We start from the raw sequence: 17,968 nt of genomic DNA, 5'->3' as shown, positions 1-17,968 counted from the left end.
ACCACAGTCAGAAACATCCTGATCGATCTCCAGTCGTCTACCCTACCTAGTCAATGCCCAACACCCAGGACTGGGCTGGAGAAAAACAGAAACCTGCAAGATACAGAAAATCTTCACCAAAACACAAGAACAAAAACATGGAGGCAACTGGCAGATTGGAGAGAAGTCCCACGCTGCTCCAAGTAAGCACTCGCCCACCTACCACAGGGACCACAGATGCATAGGGATCCAGCCAAGAGACACCACAAAGCCAGAGGCCTCAAACCAGGCAACCAGGGACTGACCACACGTCCTCCAGCACCTCTGGGACGCTTCACCCTCTTCCCACAGTCTGGTGCACATCATCGTCCTCAGAAACCTCAGGACAAACACCAAACAAACCCTCCGCCCGCAACAGAGAAGCCGTTACTGCCATCGACGCAACGCACGCACCTCACTACTAGCACCCGTGGCCCTCCCGCCCAGGGCTCCGACACCAGCCTGCTTTGCCCCGCAGCACAGACGGGGCGCAGACAGACCCTTCTCCGGGATTCCCCCTTCCTAGCAGGGGATTCTGTTTGCACCTGCCAACGCAGCCCTCCCGCCTTCGCTTCTGGGAAGGACTAAACAAAACACCCCGGTGATTTCAGTAACAAACGTAACAGGACAGACACGCACATGCAGACACGCAAGCAGCAAACATTGTTCCCAGCACCGAAGGGGAGCCTGTGGCAATAGCAACATCCAGGCAGAGACGGACCCAATCCTCTACCTTAGCAAAATCTATGTAGGGGCAAAAATCGACACCCACGTGTCAAAAGTTAATCCGCTACAAGTCCAAAAACTCCCTACACAAAGACAGAGGCTTTCCTCAAGCACAGCAAGACACAACACCCCGGCTGGACCCACCAGCACCAAAATCACAGATCAGACCCCCAAGGTGCCTGCCCCGCATACTAGACAAACTGACCGGCAAGCACGAAGCTTCAGACACCATCCCACACAGGGGCCTCACACACAACTCACAAGCAAAGGCCTCCCACACAAACTGCCAACACACCTCTGCCTGCTTCAACCTCCACGGGCATAGCTTGGCTCCACTCCCTGAACCAGCATTCGCTTGCATCCACACAAGCCACAACCCTACAAGGCACAGAACAGACCGTAACCCCAGGAGACACAACCAAACACAAGACAGGACCCATTGGGAGAACTCCCACTCCACACACCCAGCCCTCACCTCAAAGCTCTCCAAGGCAGGCCTGGCCAGGGTGCGCCCCATCCAGCCCTAGGAAAGGGCTCAGCCCCAACAGCCACACCGGGCATCACGCTGTTCCTTCTCCACCCCTCCCTCATCCTGCTCACCATCCTCCCCACACAGGGGACACAGGCACCGCCTGAGGGCACACAGGAAACTTCACTACCAAACAGAAGGGCAGACCGCAAACGACTGCCTGACCAGAAGACAATCCCACGCCGCTACGAGTAACATCTTACCTGCTGCAGGCTCTGTCCACGCACACAGCTCCACCTGACAGGCAAAGGCCTCGCTCAAGGAGAACCAGAAATGACAACAGGGACACAGCCACCAACTTCTTCCACCTCCTTCTGCATGGTGGTGGCACTAGGTCACTTCACCTCTACCTGATCTCTTCCCCGCTCAGGGTCCAGATATTTGCATCACCCCCCAAACAACAAGCAAGTACTACACGAAACAGTATTCACATCTCAGTACTAAGGAGAGAGATGCACCCGCCCCGGTCTCCAAAAGCAGCACACAGCCGCCACCCCCACATACAAGGCACAGAGCGTACAAGCAAACCCCTCCCAAAGGAGGGGACCAATTTACATGCAAACACTCCCATCCTTCCAGCTCTGGGAAGAGCAAAGGAAGAACAAAAAGTGCTGCTGTGATTTTCAACATCAAAGCAGAAAGAAACACCAGTGACACACCCAGAGAGACAACACAGAGTACAGCTCCCAGAACTGAAGGGAGGCCAGTGGCAGCAGCAACACACAGGCAGAGACTGGCACCCCCCCCACCCCCGAGCCAAACATCACCAGAGCAAACCAGCCACTCCACCCCGCTACTCTAAACCAAACCAATTTTCAGCACCCTGTTCCCCCATCTTCCATCACTACAGCACAACATGCCCTCACATCCTTCTCCCCCACAAGATCAAAGCCACTAGAAATCAAACAAAACCCTCATCACCCCAAACAGGGGACACAAGGCAACCTAGTCAGGGCCAAGGTAAGCTCCTCTCCAAACCTCCAGCACCACAACCCACTACCTGAGCTCTCAAACGCTTGCTTCTGGCCAGCCTGAACTGGATATTCACAGGCAATCAAAAACCCACCTAGCTTACACAGGGCACAGCCACCACAGGAGAGCCCTCATCTCCAACAGGCACTGCTCACCACAGCCACAACCACGCTGCTCCTTATCCAGGCATCCTCACAGCCAGAAGACAGAGTGGGGACACACCACCTGCACAGGTACACGCACAAAACCTCCTGGAAACCTGAAAGAACAAGCGTGGAAAAAGTAACAAAGCAGGAAGACAAATACATTGCGCTGCTCCAAGGGAGCTCAGACCCACCACACACTCCAGCCAGGTGACACAGTAGAGGTAGAGGCCTCGCACCGTGCCAAATCGGGAAATCATAACAGGGCTGCCCACTGTGGGTCTCTTCACCGGGTGAGCGTGATCCCCTGCCCTCCATTGATGCTGACTTCATGAAGGAACATCTTGAAAAGCTGGATACCTTCGACTCAGCCGGCCCTGACAATCTTCACCCGAGGGTACTCGAGAAGCTGGCGAGCATCATAGCCCAGCCTCTAGCGTGGATCTTTGACAACTCTTGGCGCTCTGGTGTCATGCCCGAAGACTGGAAGAAGGCCAATGTGGTGCCTATCTTCAAGAAAGGGAGGAAAGTGGATCCGGCTAACTATAGGCCCATCAGCCTGACTTCTATCCTGGGGAAGATCTTAGAAAAGTTTATTAAAGAGGCCATCCTTAACGGACTGGCCGACGCCAACGTCTTAAGGGATAGCCAGCACGGGTTTGTTGCGGATACGTCTTGCTTGACCAATCTCATTTCCTTCTACGACCGGGTGACCTATCACCTGGACAAGGGAGAAGAGATTGATGTCATATCTTGACTTCAAAAAAGCCTTTGATCTGGTTTCCCACGATCGCCTCTGGCCAATTGTCACCTTGGGTCCTCCAGGATCCACTGGATGGAAAATTGGCTCCGTGGTCGGACCCAGAGGGTAGTAATTGATGGAAGTCACTCATCGTGGTGTCCTGTGACCAGCGGGGTCCCCCAAGGCTCTGTCCTTGGATCCATACTGTTCAACATCTTCATTAACGATGCGGACACTGGAGTCAGAAGCGGGCCGGCCAAGTTCGCCGACGACACCAAACTTTGGGGCAAAGCATCCACGCCAGAAAACAGGCGGGCGATCCAGGCTGACCTGGACAGGCTCAGCAAGTGGGCGGACGAGAATCTGATGGTGTTCAACGCCGATAAATGCAAGGTTCTCCACCTTGAGAAGAAAAACCTGCAGCATCCTTATAGGCTCAACAGTGCTACGTTGGCTAGCACTATGGAAGAAAGAGACTTGGGGGTCATCATTGACCACAAGATGAACATGAGCCTGCAGTGCGATGCTGCGGCTATTAAAGCAACCAAAACGCTGGCTTGCATCCACAGATGCTTCTCAAGCAAATCCTGGGACGTCATTCTCCCCTTATACTTGGCCCTGGCGAGGCCGCAGCTGGAGCACTGCGTCCAGTTTTGGGCTCCACAATTCAAAAAGGATGTGGAGAAGCTTGAGAGAGTCCAGACAAGAGCCACACACATGATCAGAGGTCAGGGAAGCAGACCCTACGATGACAGGCTGAGAGCCCTGGGGCTCTTTAGCCTGGAAAAGCGCAGGCTCAGGGGTGATCTGGTGGCCACCTATAAGTTTATCGGGGGTGACCACCAGTATCTGGGGGAACGTTTGTTCACCAGAGCGCGCCCCAAGGGATGACGACTAGGTCGAATGGTCATAAACTACGACAAGACCGTTTCGGGCTGCGCATAAGGAAGAATTTCTCTACTGTCCGAGCCCCCAAGGTCTGGAATAGCCTGCCGCCGGAGGCGGTTCAAGTGCCTACACTGAACACCTTTAAGAGCAAACTGGATGCTCATCTTGCTGGGATCCTATGACCCCAGCTGACTTCCTGCCCTTTGGGCAGGGGGCTGGACTCGATGATCTTCCGAGGTCCCTTCCAGCCCGAATGTCTATGAAATCTTCCCAGTGGCTGCTTCATAGGCCTGCAACCTTCACAAGATGGCTCCTCCACACACGTAAGGAAAAGGCAATTGGCACTATCGACAACTCCGAGGCTTCGCGGCACCGGGGACAACGGCCGCTCCCTGCCGAGACGCCGCACGCGACTTATCCCCTACGCCCCAACCCCCGGCCAACAGCTGTCACAGGACAGCCAGACCCCTCAGGACTTTCCCTTCGATAGCAAGGGAAGCAATTTAGGTGTGCAAACACAGGTCTCCTGCCAGATCTGGGAACAACAGAAAAAGGCTGCAACAACTTTCAAGACAACAAGACAAACAAAGGCACATGGACAGAGGACAAGCCAGTCCCAGCACCGGTGGGAGAGCCTGTGCCAAGACAGCCAGGTAGGCAAAGACGCACCAAACTTCTGCCCCGCCAAAACCTGGAGAGGGCCAGACACCGGCACCCAAGTGTTGTAGCAAACACAGCTCAAGGAGCCAAAAAACCTGCTGGCAGGGACAGGCACGCGTTCTCAAGCCTCGTGAAGAGCCGCACGAGGGGCCCCTGGACACAGCAGGCCACCGCAAGAGATGAGAGGAAGCTCAAATGCCGCAACACCCTGCTCCAGCATCTCTGACTGGGATCACCTAGCACAGACACCATGCCAGACCAGGGCCTTCCCACCACACCCAGACACCGCCCGCCCCAACCCACCCCACCGCCCAGCATCCTGCTTCTCTTCCTCCATTACCACTGTTCTGCTCCGCTCCTTAGCCCTCTTCCTTTTCCTCCACACATACCAGGACCGTACAGAGAACAGACAACAAGTGATCAGCCCAACAAGCAGAACTAAACACAGGATGAGCAAACCACTGAGCAAGTCCCACAACACACAGCAAGCCAACAGAGCACCTCATCACACTGCAAAGGGCACACAGAGGGCACGCAGACACCAGGGCGAAGGCCTCAGCCCAGAGAACCGGCACGCGCCACACGTGACATCGCAGTGCTCCGTCACCCCTTGCGCAGCCTCGCTTGCCATCCCTTCCCCACGGGAGGCAAGCGCCTGCCGAGGACGCAAAGGAAAACCTCGGCGCAACGAGCACAGAAAACAACAAATGGCAAAGCACAAAAACCTGCCAGACCTGGGCAACCCCACACTGCTTCAAGCAATCATTTACCAACTGCAGGATGTGCCCATTCAATGCCAACACACCATGCAACAGCCAACTCCTACTGCTTCATCCTCCATGGGCACTAGTCCACTCCACCCCCTGAACCATCATACATTTCCCTGCACACGGGCCAGGACCCTAGAAGGAAGAGAACAGGTAGTCACTCCAGGACCACAACCAAGGAGAAGGAACCCACAGTACAACTCCCACACCACACACCCGCTCCCCGGCTCAAAGGTCTCCGAGGGGCGCCCGGCTACAACGCCTCCCATTCAGCCGCAGAAAAGGCTTTAGCCTCGGGACAGCCCTCACCGTGCCTGGCATTATGCCGCTCCTTCTGCAGCCCTCACTTGTCCCTGCTTCGCTTCGTCTCCTCTCACAGGATGCAGGAACCTCCTGACAGCACATGGGGAAAGTTCACTACCAAACAAAAGGACAAAGCACAAGCAACTGCCCCAAACAAGCAACATAGGGTGCATTCAGACCCCTCCCAAAGGAGGGGACCAATTTAATTGCCAACACACCCCTCCTTCCAGCTCTGGGAATAGGAAAGCAAGAACAACAAGTGCTGCACTGATGTTCAAAATCCAAGTAGACAGAAACACCAGTGACAAACCCAGACAGACAGAACAAAGTGCCCTTCCCAGAACGGAAGGGAGGCCAGCAGCAGCAGCAGCAACAGGCAGGCAGAGCCAGAGAGACAGGCACCCGCTCCTCTGCCCCACCACACCCAGGGACAAGATCTGCATCCAGATGCCAGGGGCAAACACTGAAACCACCTATATACTAAAAGGTTATTGTCAGCCTGTACAAAGAGAGCCAGGACACATACACAGGCTAAACCCAACCCAGGCTTACACCACCCAGCTCTGGGGCACCCCAGGAGGCCAGAACCCTGCTGGAAACAAGAAGCGCCAGACACTAGGCGTTTGCTCCCTCACCCAAAAAACCACAGGGAAGAAACCACTCAACACCACCCCACCACCCCTCCCTAACCAAGCCCACTTTTAAGTATTCTGTTCCTTCATCTTCCAACACTGTGGCACAGTACTCCCTGTATCCTTCACCCCATCAAGATAGACTATGCTGGAAAAAGAACAGAAACCTAGCCAGCCCAGAGAGCAGAAGAAACGGCACAAAGCTAGAGACAGGGAAAGCTCCTCTGCAAACACCCGGCAGACACATCCAGACCCACTACTCGCTAGCTGAGCTCTTAAAGGCTTGCCTGTGGCCGCCCAGAGCCAGATAGTCACAGCGCATCAAAAAGCAATGCACCACAGCAACCACCATACACACAGTACATCCTGGAAACACGATAGAACAACTGTGAAAGAAACGGTCAGACAGGGAAACGAAGACATCGCACCGCTCCGAGGAAGCTCAGACGCACCGCAGGTTCCAACCGCGTGATGCCGCAGGGCCAGGGGCCTGACGCCACACAAATTGGGAAGTCAGGAGACAGCTGTGCGTTTTCTCCTCCGCCATCTCTGGGGCTCTTCACCTCTTCTTCCAGTCTCTGCTTCACAGTCCTGAAGCCTTGGCAAGAGGACTCCTCCACAGACAGACAAAAGAGACACACTTGCCACTGTTAACAACTCAGAGGCCTCGCGGCACTGGAGGTAGCAGCCCCTCCTGCCAGGACTCCATGGGCAACTTTTGTTATTTTTTTGTTTTTTTAAACCACCTGATCCCGTAGCTGCGAGGGTGCAGGCAGAGCCCTCTCAGGGCTTTCCCATAGCAAGCAAGGGAAGCACTCGAGACGTCCAAACACAGGTCTCCTGCCAGTTCTGGGAAGAGCAGAGAAAGACTGCACCGACTTGGAAGACAACACGACAAACAGAAAGGCACACGGACACAGGACAAGCCATGCCTGGCACTGCTGGGACAGCCTGTGGCAAGACAACCAGCTAGGCAGAGACACACACCAAACTTCTGCCCCCGCAAAATCTAGAGAGGGTCAGACACCAGCACCCAAATGTTGGACCAAACCCAGCTCAGGGACCCACAACACTTAGTGCCAGAGGCAGGCAGGGATACTCAAGCCTCATGTACAGCCAGATGAGGGACCCCTGGCCAGAGCAAGCCACTACTAGAGATGAGGCAAACCTCAAACCCGACAACACTCTGCCTGAACCTTCCCACCACACCCAGACAGCCCCGCTATCCCAAACGCAAAACATCTTTTAGCATCCTGATCCTCAGGGGCCCTTACCCTTTCCCCTCACCATTCCCTCCATGTACACCAGGAACCTAGAGAATAGAGAGAACAGGTATTCACCCCAAGTGGAAGAACAAAACACGGGAGAAGGGAACCACCGGGGGAATTCACACCCCACACATGCAGCCAAGGGAACACCTCAACACACTGCACAGGGTAGGCAGACAGCAGGGGGAAGGCCTCAGCCCTGAGAGCCAGCAGCCACCACAGCCGGCATCACACTGCCACACCAGCCATCGTGCATCCTAACCCTAACTCTCCCCATCCCAGAGGCACGCGCCTGCTGTGGGCACAAAGGAAAAACCTCACCACAAAGACCCATAAAGGGCAAAGCAGAAATACCTGCCAGACTTCACAACCCCAGACTACTCCAAGCAAGCTCCTTACCTACTACTGGATCTACCCCTCTAATGCCAACACACCTCACAACACCCAGTTCCTCCCCAACTGCTCAGCTCCACTCCCTGAACCAGCATTCACTTCCCTCCACACTAGACAAGATCCTACAAAGGGACAGAACAGGCAGTCACCCCTAGGGGCACAAGTGAACAGACAGAGGGACCAACAGGTACAATTCCCACCCCACGCACCCAGCCCTGAGCTCAAAGCTCCCCAAGGCATGCCTGGCCAGGGTGCACCCATCCAGCCAGGACAAAAGGCTCACCCCCAGACGCAGCACTCGCCCAACCTGGCATAACACTGCTCCTTCTCCAGCCCAGTCTCATCCCTGCTTGCCTTCCTCTCCACACAGGGGTACACAGGCACCTCCTGAAGCCACACACAAGTGCAAAGCACAAGCAACTGCCCTACTGGAACACAATCCCACGCCGCTCAAAGTAGCATTTTACTCGCTACAGGCTCTGCCCCCAAGTCCACCCGGAAGTCACCACGGGTGCGCAGCCGCCCGCTTCCTCCACTTCCTAAATGGTCGCGGCTCTACGTCGCTTCTCCTCTATCTCAAGCTCTCTTTTGCTCACGGTCCAAACAGTGGCATTACCCCAAAACAACAAGCAATTACTACATGGGACAGTATTCATATCTCATAGTACTTAGGGGAGACACCTTCCCCTCCAAACCACTCCCAAAACAAAGTAGGCAGGGTGCAGTCAAGCCACTCCCCAAAGGGGGAACCAATTTAGGTGCCAACATGGCCTTCTTTCCAGGTCTAGGAAGAGCAAAGGAAGAACAAAGGAAGTGCTAGAGTGGTTAAAACAAAAAACCAAAACGAAGAAAAGCCACAAACAAACAAGGAAGGAACACCAGTGACAAACCCAGAGAGACAGAACAAAGTGCAGTTCCCAGAACGGAAGGGAGGCCAGTGGCAGCGGCAACAGGCAGGCAGAGGCAGAGACGCACACATGCGCTCCTCTACCCCCGCACATCCAAGGGCAAGATCTGCACCCAGATGCCAGGGATAAACCCTATATAGCCAAGGGCAATTCTGAGACTTCACACAAATACAACAACTCACAACCAGGGTAAAATCTAATCCAGGGTTATACCACCCAGCTCTAGAGCACACTTGGTGCCCACAATCCCCTCCGTCACCATCACTGCCCAGGAAGCGTGGAGCTCCAGACACTATCCCACACTAGGTATTACCTCCCCCACCTGAAAATCACCAGGGCAAATCCCACCCCTGCAACTCTAACCCAGCCCACCTTTCACCATCCTGTTCCTCCACCTTCCATCATCACGCCACAACATGCCCTTGTATCCTCCTCTCCTGAGATCAACGCAGCTGAAAAAACAACAAAAACCTCATCAGCTCTAAGAGGGGACACAAGGGCACAAACTCAGAGGAAGAAAGCTCCTCTCCAAACCCCCACCACACACATTCAGCCCCACTACCCAACAACTGAGCTCTCAGGCTTGCCTGTGGTCACCCCGAGCCACATATTCACAGCAATCAAGGAGTCACCAATCACAGCAACCGCCACACATACGGCGCAACCACCACAGGAGACCCCTCATCTCCTGCAGGCACTACTCGCCACAGCCACAACTGTGCGGCTCATTCTCCACTCAACCTCACAGCTGGAAAGGGGAGGGGGTACGCCACCTGCAAAAGGTACAAAAGGTACAAAACCACCTGGAAACATGAAAGAGCAAGTGCGAAGAAGCGGTCTGACAAGAAGACAAATACGTCGCGGTGGTCCGAGGAAGCTCCAACCCGCCGCGGGCTCCAGACGGGTGACGCCACAGAGGCAGAGGCCTCACACGAGACAAAATGGGAAGGCGTGAAAGGGCTGCCCATTTCCTCCGCTGCCACCTGTGGGTCTCTTCACCTATTCTGCCAAGTGTCCGCTTCACAAGCCTGAAGCCCTGGCAAGATGGCTCCTCCACACGCACAAAAAGAGGCAATGGCCACTATCAACAACTCAGAGGCCTCACAGCGCTGGGGACAGTGCACCCTCCCTGCCAACACTCCCAAGCAAATTTATTTTACCACCGCCCCCCATAGCTGTGAATATCCCAGCCAGAGCCCGCTCAGGAGTTTCCCTCAGCAAGCAAAGGAAGCAATTTTAATGTGCAAACGCAGGTCTCCTGCCAGTTCTGGGAAGAGGAGAGAAATGCTGCAGCGACTCTCAACGCAACAAGACAAACAAAAAAGCACACGGACACAGGACAAGCCATTCCCGGCAGTGGTAGAAGAGCCTGTGGGAAGACAAACAGCTAGACAGAGACGCACGCCCAATTCCTGCCCCAACAAAACCTGGGAAAGCCAGACACCGGCACCCAGATGTTGGACCAAACCCAGCCCAGGGAGCCAAAAAAGCTAGCGGCAGGGGCAGGCGGGGATGCTCAAGCCTCACGCAGAGCCAGATGAAGGACCCCTGGCCACAGCAAGCCACCGCAAGAAACGAGGGAAACCTCAGTTTCCGCGACACCCCGGCTGACCGTAACTGCTTGCACTAAATGAACTCATGACAACGTCCCACACCACGGCCTTCCCACCGCACACAGACACCCCCACCATCCCACAGCACCTTCTAGCATCCTGCTCGTCTTGCTCCCTTACCACTGCTCTGCTCCAGTCCCTCGCCCTCTCCCTTCTCCTCAGTGGCTTCCTTCTCCTGTGTTTACTTCTGCTCCTTGGGCTGAACTCCAGTCCAGGGTCCTGATCTTTGCGGAGGCATTCCCACCCTACACGTCCAGCCAAGGGACCACCTCTCCCCACCACTAAGGGCACACACAGGGTACACAGGCACAAGGGGAAAGGCCTCACCCCTGACCGCCAGCACTTGCCACACCTGGCATCACTCTTCTTCTCCAGCCCTCAAGCATCCTTGCTTGCCATCCCCTCCCCATACGGGAGACAGGCACCTGCTGAGGCAGCCAAGGAAAAACCTCAGCACAACTAGCAACAAAGAGCAAAACAAAAACTAACTGCCAGACTCCAAAAACCCTAGACCGCCCCACGCCGTTTCGTACCAATTGCCAGACCTGCCCATCCGGCACCGACACGCCGTGCGGCATCGAGTTCCTCCTGCTTCACCCTCCGTGGGCGCTGCTCAGCTTCACTCCTTCAACCGGCAGTCATTTCCCTCTGCACAGGTCAGGACCCTGCAAGGGACAGAACACGCAGGTCACCCCAAAGGGGACAAGTGAACAGAAGAAGAAACCCACAGGTACAATTCACACCACACACACCCAGGCCCCAGCTCACAGCTCTCCAAGACGTGCCTGCCCAGGGTGCACTCATCCATCTGTGAGAAGGGCCTCACCCCAAGAGGCAGCACTCATGGGACCTGGCATCGCGCTCCTCTTCCTCCGGCGCACTCTCCTCCCTCCTTGCCATCCTCTCCACACAGGGGAGGCAGGGACCTCCTGAGGGCACACAAGAAACGTCACTGCCAAACAAAATGGCCAAGCACAAGCAACCGCCCCGTGGGAAGACCACGCCACACCGCTCCAAGTAACATCTTACTCACTGCAGGCTCTGCTCGTGCACACAGGTCCACCGAACAGGCAGAGGCCTCCCTCCAGGTGACCCAGAAGCGAGCATGGCTGCACGACCACCTGCTTCCTCCACCCGCTTCTACCTAGCGCTGGCTCTAGGTCTCTTCGCCTCAGCTCTTCTCCACTCACGCTCGACATATTAACATCACACCCAAAACAACAAGCAATTACTACACGCAACAGTATTCACATCTCATAGTACTGACAGCAGAGACAACGCCCCCCACCCCCAGCAGCCTAGGACACCCAAAGCATACCACCCCCACTCGCACGTGAGGCACACAGGGTGCAGTCAAAGCCCACCCAAATGAGGGGATCAATTCAGTTGCAAACACACCTATCCTTCCAGCTCTGGGAAGAGCAAAGAAAGAAAGAAGAAGTGCTGCTGTGATTTTAGATATCAAAGTAGAAAGAAACACCAGTGACACACCCAGAGACATAGGACAGTGTGCAATTCCCAGAACTGAAGGGAGACCAGTGGCAGCAGCAACAGCCAGGCAGAGGCGGACACGCACGCACCCGCTCCTCTGTCCCAGCACATCCAATGCTGTCACCTGCACCCAGAAGCCAGGGGCAAACACTGAAACCCCTAATATACTCAAGGACAATTTCCAGCCTTTACAAGGAGTCAGGTCTCACCACCAAACTAAACCCAATTCAGGCTTACACCCCCTGCTCTGCAGCATCCCTAAGGGCCACAAGTCCCTGCTTCAGCATCACTTCCCAGACAGCACGCAGCTCCAGACCCCATCACGCACAAGGCGTTTCCTTCCCCACCCAAACACGACCAGGGAAAACGCAACCCAGCCTCCCACTTTAACCCAGCCCACCTTTCGGGATCCAGTTCCTCCATCTTCTACCACCACCGCAGAAGCCTCGCTTCTATTCCTCTCCCCCACAACATTGAGGCCACTGGAAAAAAAACAAAAACCTCATCAGCCCACCGAGGGAATGCAAGGGCACCGACTCAGAGATAAGGGACGTTCCCCTCTCCAAACCCCCAGCATACATCCAGCCCCCCTATCCACTAACTCCGCTCACAAAGGCATGCCTGTGGCCAGCCTGAGGTGCATATTTACAAGCAATCAAGGACTCAGCTAACCTACACAGGGGACAGCCACCGCAGGAGAGCCGTCACCTCCAACAGGCACTACTCACCCCAGCCACAATCATGCTGCTGCTTATCCAGGCATCCTCACAGCAAGAAGTGGGAGCGGAGACGCACCACCTGCAAAGCTACACACACAAAACCTCCTAGAAACATGAAAGAACAAGTGTGGAAGAAGTGGTCAGGCAGGAAGACAAACGCATCACACTGTTGCAAGACAGCTCAGACCCACCCCAGACTCCAGCCAGGTGATGCCACAGGGGAAGAGGCCTCACACCACGCAAATCAGGAAGTCACAACAGGGCTGCCCGTTTCCTCCTGCACCATCTCTGGGACTCTTCACTTCATCTTCACAGAGTCTGCTCCACAGCCCTCAAGCCTTCAGAAGATGGCTCCTCCACACACATACAGAGACAAAGAAAAGGAAATTGCCACTATCAGCAACTCAGAGGCCTCACCGGGCTGGGGACAGTGGCCCCACCCTGCCAAGACCCCATGGGCACCCTTTCTTTTCCTTTTTTTTTTTTTTTTTTAACACCCCCCCCCCCCCCCCATAGCTGCAAGGGTGCAGGCAGAGTCCTCCTAGGGATTTCCCACAGCAAGCACAGGAAGCAATTTAGACATGCAATCACAGGTCTCCTGCTAGTTCTGGGAAAAGCAGAGAAACGCTGCAGCGACTTGGAAGACAATACAAATAGAAAGGCACATGGACACAAGACAAGCCGTTCCCGGCACCAGTGGGAGAGCCTGTGGCAAGACAAACAGCTAGGCAGAGACGTGCACCATCTTCTACAGCAGCAAACCCTGGGCAAGGCCAGACACCAGCACCTAAATGTCAGACCAAACCCAGCTCCTGGAGCCAAAACAGCTAGTAGCAGGAACAGGCACAGATGCTCAAGCCTCATGTAGAGCCAGATGAGGGATCCCCTGGCCAGAGCATGCCACCACAAGACAGGAGGGGGACTTCAATCCCCACAACACCCTGCCTGAGCCTTCCCACCAGACCCAGATACCCGCCATCCCAAACACAAAACACCTTCTAGCATCCTGATCCTCTGGCTCCGGTCCCCATGCCCCCTCACCCTTTCCTTCGACGCACACCAGGACCCTGGAATACAGAGAACAGGTATTCACCCCAAGTGGAAGAACAAAACACAGTCAAAGGGAACCACCGGGAGAATCGCCACCCCACACATCCAGCCAAGGGAGCACCTCAACACACTGCTATGGGCACGCACAGGGTAGGCAGACAGCAGGGGAAAGCCTCAGCCCCGAGAGCCAGCACTCACCACACCTGGCATCACGCTGCGCCTTCAGTCCTTGTGCGCCATCAGTCCTCATGCTTGCTATCCCTTTCCCAGATACGATGCAGGCACCTGCTGAGGACGCAAAAGAAAAGCCTCAGCATGAAAAACATCAAAGGGCAAAGCACGAATGTCTGAGTCTAGCAGTTAGCCCCACACTGCTCCAAGCAACCCCTTACCAACTGCAGGATCTCTCCATCCAGAGCTGCAACCCACAAGAAGCAAATACCTCGCTCCAGGTGATCACGTGAGCATGGCTTCAGGCCGTCTCCAACTCCTTCCACGCCATACCAGCTCCAGGGCTCTTCACCTCTTCCTCAGCTCTTCTCCACTCAGGATCAGACTTTGGTCATCTTGCCAAACATGTCCACACCACCAAAAATGAACAACAGCAATTAACACTTGCAGCGCTATGCGCAGGTCTCACAGCACCAACGGGACAGCACCCCCTCCCTCCCAACCAGGGGTACAACAGCAGCTTGCACTGGCCCCACTAACAAACCGCAGGGGGCTGCAGCTACACCCCTCCCAAGTGAGGGGATCAATTTACATGCAAACACAACCCTCCTTTCAGTCCTGGGAAGAACAAAGTAACAAGTGCTGCAGTGATTTTTAAGAACAGAAGTACAAAGACAGACACCAGTGACACACCCAGAGAGATGAGACATAAATGCAATTCCCAGCACTGAAAGGAGGCATGTGGCAACAGGTACAGCCAGGCAGAGACCCAATCCTCTGTCCCACCGCAACCTGGAGATCTTTGCACAGACTCAGAGCAACTCTGGGCCAAGCCAGCCCAGCCATACACCACTCATCTCAGAGGCACTCCTGGGTGCCATGGCCCTCCGCTTGAGTAGCCCTGCCCTGGGAGCGTGCAGCTCAGGACACCAACCCAGAGCAGGGACTTCCCGGCCCACCCAGACACCCCCACTCAAAACACCACCCCCGCTTGAGGTAAGTCCACCTTCCATCACGCTACTCCTCCTGCTCTATCCTCCATCACCATGGCACGCCTCCACTTCTTTGCATCCATCTCCAACCCAAAGTCTCTCCACAACAGCCAGGATCCTGAAAGACAAAACAAGCCATGAAGCCCACAGGGTCAATCAAGACCAGACTGAAATCCCTCCCAAACAGCATACACACACATCCAGGCCCCACCACCCAGTGTCTCCAAGCTCCCAGAAGCCATCCCTGTACCTTTCAACAAACTGACAAATCAAAGACAACCCCACACCGATCCAAGGAAGCTTGCACCTCCCCTGGGCTGTGACCATGTCCCGCTCCAAGGCAGCTAAGGACACAGGGGCAGAGGCCTCACCACAGGGAATCCAGAAGCACAAACCCAGCCTCTTGCTCCCTCCTCTACCCTCCATGACTCATCAGCTCTAGGTCTCTTCATTACACTTGCTTCTCAGACCCTAGAAACTTTGGCAGAAAGGCCAACCAACCCCACCACAACCAAAAAAACCTTACAAGCAACTCCACTTACAGTCCTCACAGCACCGAGGGCAGAACAACTCCCACCCAAAGAGGGACAGAAGCAGCTCTATTCCACCCCGCACCCCCTCCATAGGAACCAGTCATCCCCTCTATAAGTTTTCCCTTTCCAGAGGCTTATTCCGTCTCTCCAGAGCGCTCCGATGGGTTATCTCGGCAGCTAATCCCAATGCGTAACGAAACAACCAGAGTGCTCTGGAGCCTGCACTCAGGCTGGGGGAGGGGGAAGAAGGGAGATCAGGCCCCTCGCTGCTTCCCCCCACCACACCCCTCAGCAGAGCCTGCCAATACGAGCTGCTGGGCATTGCACAGCCCCCGAGTTGCAGGGGGCGGGTGCTTCCCTCCACAGCAGCTGTTTCCCTCAAGGCTGCCCAGGCAGGGTGCTAGCTGCATGGCTGCAGCCCCAGTTCACAGGCTGCACCTGCTGGATCCAATGGTGCACCGGTTTCTGGAAGCCTGGCTGCGCTCAGAGAAGCTCAGGGTGGATGGGTTTCCAGTGCCCCGGGAGCACAAGAGTGACTCTTGAAATCAAATTACTGCTTTTTTTTTTTTTTTAAATAAAATTAGTCGTCGTTGTAGATGTTCTCTTTTTAGAATATAACTCGGTATTTTTCTGCTTCTGAGATGCCAAAACCCCTTCCTGAAAGGAGTGTTTCCAGGGAGCAAAGAGAGGCACTTCCAGTGGCAAAGGTCAGGGTTACAGGATAGGACTCGCAGCCACAGGAGAGCAACCAAGGGGCAGGGCACCGCGCCAGGGGCAGGGCTGCAACAGGTGCCAGCACTTGGTGAGTGGCCCTGCACCTGAAATAATTGCTGACGCTGCGTTAAAGTATGCACTCAAAGGGTAACTAAAAATCCTGGACTTCAATAAATACTTTTGGAATAAAAATGTAATTCCTAGCGTTTTGGGGGCTGCAGCTAGTAAACTAGCATTAAACACAGCAGTCAACCCAGCACAGCACAAAGGAGTTTAGGAGCGGCTAACACACAAGGGCAGACGCTCTCCAGGGCCACAGGCAGAAGCAGCCCCGGGCACCGCAGGCCCCTGCTGCAAAACCGCGGCCTGCGGGCGCAGAGCTCAGGACGCCGCCCCACAGCGGGACCGCTCGCCCCCACCCCGCACGAGTCGCATTTCTGCCAGGCCCCGACACCAGCCGGCCGCAGCTGGCTCCCAGCACCCGCAGGGTCAAGCCTCCCGCGCCCGCCCCCCGGGCCCCAGGCAGGACAGGCCAGGTGCGCCTGGGGCACCTCGGGTCACGGCCCAGGGCACACAGGGGCCGGCGCCCAGGGGAAGGCCCAGCCGGCACAGGGGACACTCCTCGCACCCAGGCCCCGCGGCCCCCTTCTCCTCGGAGACCAGACACCGCGGCGGAAAGACCCGCCCCGACTCGAGGCAATTAACGCGGGCAATTAACAGCACTCCCAGGCCAGGACTCGGACCGAGGGCAGGTCTCAGCCAACGGCTCCCAAAACACCCCCGGCCCCAGCAAAGCAGGGCCCCAGGCCCCCGAGGGACAGCACCCCACGGAGCAGCGCGCCCGCCCGGCTGGGAGCAGTGCAGAGAAAACGGCGGTTTAACAACACGAAAACGGGGACAGACAAAGCGCGGGGACGCGGGGCAGCGCCGCCCCGGCGCGGGGGACCGGGCACGCCCAGCCCGCACAGGCGGCCCCGCGCCAGGCGCTCCCAGCAGCACGGCTCCTTCCCCGGCCCCGGCTCCAGCGCAGCGGACACTACTCCTGCCTCCAGCGCCCCTTCCAGTCACGTGCCGCGCCAGCCCGCGCTCGGCTTTTCACGGGACGAGAGCCCCGGGCGCGCAGGGAGACAGCTCCGCACGGGCCGCCGGGCTCCGCCGCACAAACCGGGCCCCGTGGCCGCGACCGCCCAGCGCTGCCCTGCCCCGCCCCGGCGGCACCAGCCGCACCTCGGCTTCCCGCTGCCGCGCCGGGACCCGAGGGCGGCCCGGCGGATCCCGCCCAGGCCCCCAGGAAAAGCTCCCGGGACCCAACCGCCCCCCGCCCGACCGCAGAGCAGTGCGCGCTGGGTCTAGCTCTGCCCCCGGTGCGGGCGGAGGGACCGGTACTACAGACTCTGCCCTCCCCGTCCGCCAGCGGCGTCCTCAGCAGCAGGCAGGGGCCGCTGCGGCTCTCGGCGCACCCCAGCCGCAGGCAGGTACGCGGTCCCGCAGCTGCCGGGCTGCGCAGGCCCCAGGCAGGTCCTACCTGTGAGGAACCGCTAGCGGGCATCAGGCATCACCGCAGCAGGTGCCGCCTTGTCTTGCAGAGCTGCGCCCAGTCTTGTTCCGTGGCCATGTGCGACAAGCACTTGTTTCCAGCACCTGTCCCGACCCCGGCTTGGCTCTAATGCCATAGCCCCCAAAACCTCAGCGGGTGAGGCACCTAACCCCCTCAGCCAAGAAAGAGCACCTGGCCC

At 56.5% G+C, this 17,968-nt stretch overlaps 1 long non-coding RNA gene across 21 annotated transcripts in view; it reads right to left on the bottom strand.

Annotated features, from left to right (window-relative positions):
* Positions 1-17,968, bottom strand: part of LOC132250978 (uncharacterized) — a 41,569-nt gene that overhangs the window by 12,413 nt on the left and 11,188 nt on the right. For 4 of the 21 annotated variants that reach the window (XR_009462772.1, XR_009462776.1, XR_009462780.1 and 1 more), the window contains exons 1-10: positions 14,265-15,521; positions 14,021-14,110; positions 12,964-13,126; positions 12,782-12,877; positions 12,454-12,535; positions 11,331-11,491; positions 11,096-11,227; positions 10,890-10,990; positions 6,833-6,994; positions 3-93 (exon numbers count right to left, since the gene is read on the bottom strand). This is a non-coding gene — a long non-coding RNA (uncharacterized LOC132250978). The other 17 variants (XR_009462778.1, XR_009462781.1, XR_009462783.1 and 14 more) reach the window with 15 other exon arrangements.

Source organism: Alligator mississippiensis, chromosome 5 (genome assembly GCF_030867095.1).
Source record: "Alligator mississippiensis isolate rAllMis1 chromosome 5, rAllMis1, whole genome shotgun sequence".
NCBI lineage: Eukaryota > Metazoa > Chordata > Crocodylia > Alligatoridae > Alligator > Alligator mississippiensis.
Note: the sequence above shows the minus strand (reverse complement) of the source record. Positions and strands in the feature narration are given on the sequence as shown.